The following is a 7,620-nucleotide window of genomic DNA, read 5'->3' as shown; positions in this document are numbered from 1 at the left end:
TCTTCCTGCATGACGGTGTTCAGCACCGACTGAACTGTACTGGAAGTGAACTCGAACCGAAACTGAACTGAAAACTACTGTCGGGCGCACTGCGTCCCACGTATTTATTTACTTCAGTTCACTGGAGGTGAACGACTTCACGGTCATTGCCTCTTCTGTCACGTCGAAGAGCTTCTCGAAGAATCTTCTTAACGTCGGTCATTGGCTCTTGGAATGTAGGCGAGGGCCTTCGATCACACGTGACAATTGAGAAACACGTGAGCCAGTCGGGTGATGCCTTGACGGCTGAATCGACAGCTTCCGCTTATGTGACAAGGGCGACGGCTTCTCCTGAACGTGCTGACTTGCAAGCGCCGGCCATTGCCACTGCTGCTCTGCCCGCTGTTTGCCAGTGTGTATCTGTTCTAAACTAAGTTTTTCCTTTATTTTCTAATTTCTACTTCACTTCACATTGATTACACTAATTTATTTACCTATCTTAAGTACCACTCAACACATTAAAGGACTGTGGGGAACTGTATCGTTGCTGCATTGCAGTTTTTCTTTCTAGTCAGTTTAAAATCAAAAATAATTCTGATCTGTTCTCTGCGACACCTACCGCGACCTTCCCTCGTCAGTGTGGGAGTGAGCGTGCGGCGGCTGCGTTGCAGGTGCGGTACGTGCCGCAGCAGTCGTGGACGTACGTGCGCAACAAGCGGTGCGAGTTCTCGGTGGAGGGCCCGCCGTGGCGCGGCTGGCTGGAGGCGCCCCGGCACTCGCTGCCGCGCGGGGCCACCTGCCGCTACGCGGTGCGCGCGCCGCCCGGCCGGCGCGTCTGGCTGGCGCTGCTCAAGTTCCACGCGGGCGGCGAGCCGCCGCAGGACTGCGACGCCGCCAGCCTCGCGCTCTTCGACGGCGAGCTGCCGCCCGCGCCGCACGCCCTCTGCCTCGCCGTCGACCGCCAGTGGTGAGCGCCACCGCCACCGCACTACACGTAGCTACACCACAGTGACAGTGCCGCAACTAGAGCAAGGCTGCCAGGGCGCGCGTTCTGAGCCCCTTTCCGTGGGGCGGCGTTTTGGTTACGAGCGAAAGAAATGAGGTTCGGCTGAAGAAAAGTTTAACAGGGACGGCGAAGTAGGACGAGGAAGACGAATAAGAAACAGTAGTAGAAGAAGGTATTAAAACTAGTCGCAATTACACTACTGGCCATTAAAATTGCTACACGAAGAATAAATGCAGATGATAAACGGGTATTCATTGGACAAATATATTATACTAGAACTGACATGTGATTACATTTTACGCAATTTGTATGCTATCCTGAGAAATCAGTACCCAGAACAACCACCCCTGGCCATAATAACGGCTTCGATACGCCTGGGCAATGAGTCAAACAGAGCTTGGATGGCGTGTACAGGTACAGTTGCCCATGCAGCTTCAACACGATACCACAGTTCATCAAGAGTAGTGACTGGCGTATTGTGACGAAACCAGTTGCTGGCCACAATTGACCACACGTTTTAAATTGGTGACAGATCTGGAGAATGTGCTGTCCAGGGCAGCAGCCGAATATTTTCTGTATCCAGAAAGGCCCGTACAGGACCTGCAACATGCGGTCGAGCATTATCCTGCTGAAATGTAGGGTTTCTCAGGGATCGAACGAAGGGTAGAGCCACGGGTCGTAACAGAACCTGAAATATAACGTCCACTGTTCAACGTGCCGTCAATGCGTACAAGAGATGACCGAGACGTGTAACCAATGGCACCCCATACCATCACGCCGGGTGATACGCCAGTATGGCGATGACGAATACACGCTTCCAATGTGTGTTCAACGCGATGTCGCCAAACACGCATGCGACCGTCATGATGCTGTAAACAGAACCTAGATTCATCCGAAAAAATAACGTTTTGCCATTCGTGCACCCAGGTTCGTCGTTGAGTACACCATTGCAGGCGCTCCTGTCTGTGATGCAGCGTCAAGGGTAACCGCAGCCACGGTCCCCGAGCTGATAGTCCATGCTGCTGCAAACGTCGTCGAACTGTTCGTGCAGATGGGTGTTGTAATGCAAACGTCCCCATCTGTTGATTCAGGGATCGAGATGTGGCTGCACGATCCGTTACAGCCATGCGGCCGGCCGGGGTGGCCGAGCGGTTCTAGGCGCTACAGTCTGGAACCGCGCGACCGCTACGGTCGCAGATTCGAATGCTGCCTCGGGCATGGATGTGTGTGATGTCCTTAGGTTAGTTAGGTTTAAGTAGTTCTAAGTTCTAGGGGACTGATGACCTCAGAAGTTAAGTCCCATAGCGCTCACAGCCATTTGAACCATTTTTGAACAGCCATGCGGATAAGATGCCTATCATCTCGACTGCTAGTGATACGAGGCCGTTGGGATCCAGCACGGTGTTCCGTATTACCCTCCTGAACCCACCGATTCGATATTCTGCTAACAGTCATTGCATCTCGACCAACATGAGCAGCAATGTCGCGATACGATAAACCGCAATCGCGATAGGCTACAATCCGACCTTCATCAAAGTCGGAAACGTGATGGTACGCATTTCTCCTCCTTACTCCAGGCATCACAACAACGTTTCACCAGACAACGCCTGTCAACTGATGCTTGTGTATGAGAAATCGGTTGGAAACTTTCCTAATGTGAGCACGTTGTAGGTGTTGCCACCGGCGCCAACCTTGTGTGAATGCTCTGAAAAGCTAATCATTTGCATATCACAGCATCTTCTTCCTGTCGGTTAAATTTCGCGTCTGTAACACATTACCTTCGCGGTGTAGCAATGTTAATGACCAGTAGTGTATTATTATTACACACCATTGGAGACCTTACAGTGCATAACTATGAATTTTGAATTCCCATGAATAAAATATGGAGCAGTAAAATTTACGATTGTTTAGTAACGATGTACCATTACTCACCTCCTCCTTTAGTGTTCTAGGGTTAAAGATTGGAAGTAACAATTGTGAAAATAAACGTTATAATTAATTTTTCATAAACCATTGTTATTAGGAATATAGTCTTCAGTAAAGCGTTGCAGGAGACAAGATCGAATTATCTGACTGTGTTAACCCTAAACGAAACATGGACTTAAAAAACGCAAACCGTCTTAAAATTAAAAAAAAAAACTATTTGGAAGGAAAGTCATACTTTAAAAACGGCAACACTAGATTATTTACATTAGAACAAATAAGCCCTCGGCCACAAATATTAAGTCAAAATTGACCAGGTTTCGACACTACTATGAGCGCGGAAAGGCGACGTCATGAATAGTTGTAAATAAGATGGCGAGCCGCTAAGGGCTACTCATACTTGAGTGAACAAGGGTTGCAACTATTCATGACGTCGCCTTTCCGGCTTAGATTTTTTAAAATGTAACTTGTAAGTACTGCATCTCTTTCCAGTCAGTACAAACTTTAATTTTATTAATGTATTATATACCTCATATGCTTTAGAACAGTTAGTTTAATTCTGAAGACGAAGCTCATAGTAGCGTCGAAACCTGGTCAATTTTTACTTAATATTTGTGACCGAGGGCTTATTTGTTCTAATATAATTCTGACACGGTCACTGAACCTTAGCAGCTATGTTTAAAGTTTTACTAGATTCTTTGTTCCGCTTGCTGATATTATGCCGGCCGCGGTGGTCTCGCGGTTCTAGGCGCGCAGTCCGGAACCGTACGACTGCTACGGTCGCAGCTTCGAATCCTGCCTCGGGCATGGATGTGTGTGATGTCCTTAGGTTAGTTAGGTTTAAGTAGTTCTAAGTTCTAGGGGACTGATGACCACAGCAGTTGAGTCCCATAGTGCTCAGAGCCATTTGAACCATTTTTTGCTGATATTACTGCCCTGCTACAGAAGCTTTGCTGTCCTACAGTGATAATAACGGTCACATCAGCTTCAAGTCCCATTAGCTGCCTTACTGTGCACTGGCTAGTTCAGTAACGAAGTATAATACGACTCTAACAGACTGCACTGAGCCATCAGCCGTGCCATAGCACACACAAAGAGACAGCTTCCGAATGTTTGCCTATGCAAAACTGCTCGCATACACCGCATTAAGATTAACTTTAAAAAATAATCAAATACCGTTGAAGGAAGCATTATCACTTTCAGCCGTTTTGTACATTATAGAATCTGTCTTCGTCAATTGCTGATTCAAGTTCTTAAAGTAGTTTACTTCCTATCCCGTCTACGTGCATCACCTATAAACCGTCTTCTTCGCCTTTTAGCGGATAACTAGTCTCAGATATATGTTGAACAACATTCGCTTTACCGTAATAGCTCAATGTAAAAGCGACTGCACGAGCCTTACACCTTCTCAGAAATTTTCTCCCCGTCTGTCCTACATATTTCGCATCACGCGATGCACACTGTGCTGAAATAGCAGTTCACCGAGATAGATTGAACAATGTACCTAATGTATAAACGGGCGCCAGTGGCAATACTTTCTCCAACGGCATACTGGAGCTTTTTAAGGCTAAGCGTTAATACGGTATACATTGCGGCGACAAAACTCATTGGACAGCAATATGCAGGTATACAGATGGCGGTACTATCGCGTACACGAGGTATAAAAGGGCAGTTCACCGGCGGAGTTGTCGTGCAACCTCCCGCAAACTCGATCCTCCTCATCCACTTGTCTCACCTGTCCTCTCCCACCCCCGCCCGCTGCCGCGCCTGTATTCCCACGTCCCACCCGGTCTCCATCTCTCCACCCTCCTCACCCTCTCCCAAGGTGGCTTCCGCCAGCTCCCCCTCCCTGATGATGTCCTCCTCCCCTCCATCTACCCTCATACCAACTTTTATCCTCCCTCCCTCTTCCTGTGTCTGTTCCTTTGGGCACCCTCCATCCCTCCTCCCCTTCTCCCCACTCCTCCCCTGGGCCTCCCCTCCCCTGTCCCTCTACTCCTCCTCCCATCTCCTCAGCCATTGGCATCTTTGTTCTCCCCTCTCCACCCTCTCCACCCCCCTCCCCCTTCTTCCCCTCTTGGCAGGTCCCCAGACTCGCACACGCTACGTGGACTTTCGCGCGCTGGAGATCATCGCCATCAGTTTCTCGTGTGTGTGACGTCGTTTTGTGTTTTTAGTGTCCGCCGTCACGCTTCTACGTTCACTTGTGCCGTCGGATTCATCAGTGTTCTGTGCGCCGTGTCAACGTGTTTTCAGTGTCGTTATCGTCGAGAGTGAACGGCTCCGTGTTTTTTTTTTTTTTGTGTATCTGTGACCACTATTTTTTGCCCGTCACTATGTTCATTTTTCCATTATTGTACTGTTATTGTCAACACTATGGCTAAAGAGCGGCGTAGCATGCCACTGCCAGCCTACCTGACTGTTCAGGTGTTAAAATAACAATAAAGTAAAAAAAAAGCGGAGTTGTCATTCATAACTCAGGTGATTCGTGTGGATAGGTTTCCGTCGCGATTATGGCCGCATAGCGGGAATTAGCAGACTTTGCACGCGGCATTGTAGCTGGAGTTACACGCTTGGAACATTCCATGCCGCAAGTCGTTAAGGAATTCAGCATTCCGAGATCCACAGTCTCAAGAGTGTGCCGAGAATACCAGACTTCAGGTATTGCCTCTCATCACGTACAACACACTGGCTGACGACCTTCTCTTAACGACCGGGAGCTGCGACGTTTGCGTCTACTTGTCAGTGCTAACAGCAAGCAGCACTGCGTGAAATAACCACAGAAATCGATGTGGCACGTACAGCGAACGTTACGTTAGGACAATGCTGTGAAGTGGGGAGTTAATGGAGACAACCGACGCGAGTGCCTTTCCCAACAGAACGACATCCCCTGCAGCTTTTGTCTTTCGCTCGTGACTGTATCGGTTAAACCATAGACAATGGAAAATCGTGGACAGGCAGATAAATCCCGATTTCAGTTGGTAAGAACTGATGGTAGGGTTCGAGTGTGGCGGATACCCCACGAAGCCATGGACCCAAGTGGTCAACAAGGCACTGTGCGAGCTGGTGGTGCCTCCAACATAGTGTAGGCTGTGTTTTACATGGAATGGACTGGGTCCTATAGTCCAGCTAAACCGATCATTGAATGTAAATAGTTGTGTTCGGCTACTTGGAGACCATTTGCATCCATTCATGGACTTCATTGTCCGAAACAACTATGGAATATTTGTAGATGACAATGCGCCATGTCACAGTGCCGTAATTGTTCGCGACTGGTTTGAAGAACATGCTGGATAATTCAAGTGAATGGTTTGGCCCCCAGACCATCCGTTTATGGGACGTAATCGAGAGGTCAGTTCGTGCACAACATCCTGCACCAGCAACACTTTAGCAACTATGGACGGCTATAGAGACAGCATGGCTCAGTATTTCTGTAGGCGATTTCCATTGAATTGTTGAGATCATACCACGTCCAATTACTACACTACCCAGGACAAAAGGAGGTCCGACACGATACTGAGAGGTATCCCACGACTTTTGTTACTTCACTGTATGAGAGCTGTTTTGGGCAGGTAACAGCTGGTAAGTTCTCTCTTCATGTCTCTTGTAACACGCTGTGCGACGGCTGAAGGCTCAGTGCGGTCTGTTGGAGCCCTATACTTCTTTACTGACCTAGTCAGTGGAGCACGGGAAGGCATCTTGTAGGACTTGAAGCTGATGTGATTGGTATAACAGCTATAGGACAAACGCGCTTTTGTGGATGGGCGATTATATCAATTAACGGAATGGAGTATCTATTGGTAGTGTTTTTAAAGTAAGACGAGGACTCTATACATGATTTTTTTTTGTCTATATGTGCTTCTTAAGTGAATGTTGATGAAGTGTCAACAGAGATAGCCAGATGATGGGATGTTAACTCCGAAACGCCTTGCTAAAGGTTACATTCTGAATACTAGTGCTTGTGTGCTAAATTAGTTATAACGCTCATTTTTTAGGTTTTAAGCTTATTACTGTTTGTTAAATACGAGTAATATTACGCCTGGTGCATCCTTACGATGCTTTTATTGTACACAGATACATCACATGATGAAATGTACATTGTATGTATTACCAACATCAGTAAAGTGCAGGCTGATGAAGTGTATAACATTTCACATAGTAAAGTACATTGCGCCTCCGTGTCCCGCAGATGCCATCGTCAACAACGATGGAAACATTTAAACTGCTTGCCTTGTTTTTCGGCTACCCGTTACGCCAAGTCAGCCACTGCAACGAAAGTGTAAAGAGTATATTTTAAAAATGACTCTTTTTTTGTCTGTATGTCTTTAACTGATCTGCAATGAAACCATGACGGAAAATTTTCTATTTTGTTGCAAAGAGAGCGTTTTTGGTTTGTGTGTTTACCAATTTGATATCGTATCAGCGACATATGTACCTTTTATTTCATTGTAAAGTTGCGTCGATCTCCATAAACGAATAGATAGGCTAAGAAGTAATGAAGATTAAACGAAAAACGGGGAGATATGGGCGGGAAAAGGGGCCGCCGAAAGAGACGTTTGTTCTGGATACCAATTACCCTTCTTGCGCCACTGTAAACTGGTCATGAGGGCGTAAAAATGCAGCTAGTGACACTCTCGAGTCACTGCAGTCTCTCTCTCCCACTCTCCCTCCCTCTCTCTCTCTCTCTCTCTCTCCTCATTACATTACACTTT

The sequence above is a fragment of the Schistocerca nitens genome, chromosome 1 (assembly GCF_023898315.1).
Source record: "Schistocerca nitens isolate TAMUIC-IGC-003100 chromosome 1, iqSchNite1.1, whole genome shotgun sequence".
NCBI lineage: Eukaryota > Metazoa > Arthropoda > Insecta > Orthoptera > Acrididae > Schistocerca > Schistocerca nitens.
The sequence above is the reverse complement of the archived record's forward strand: the minus strand, read 5'-3'. Positions refer to the sequence as shown.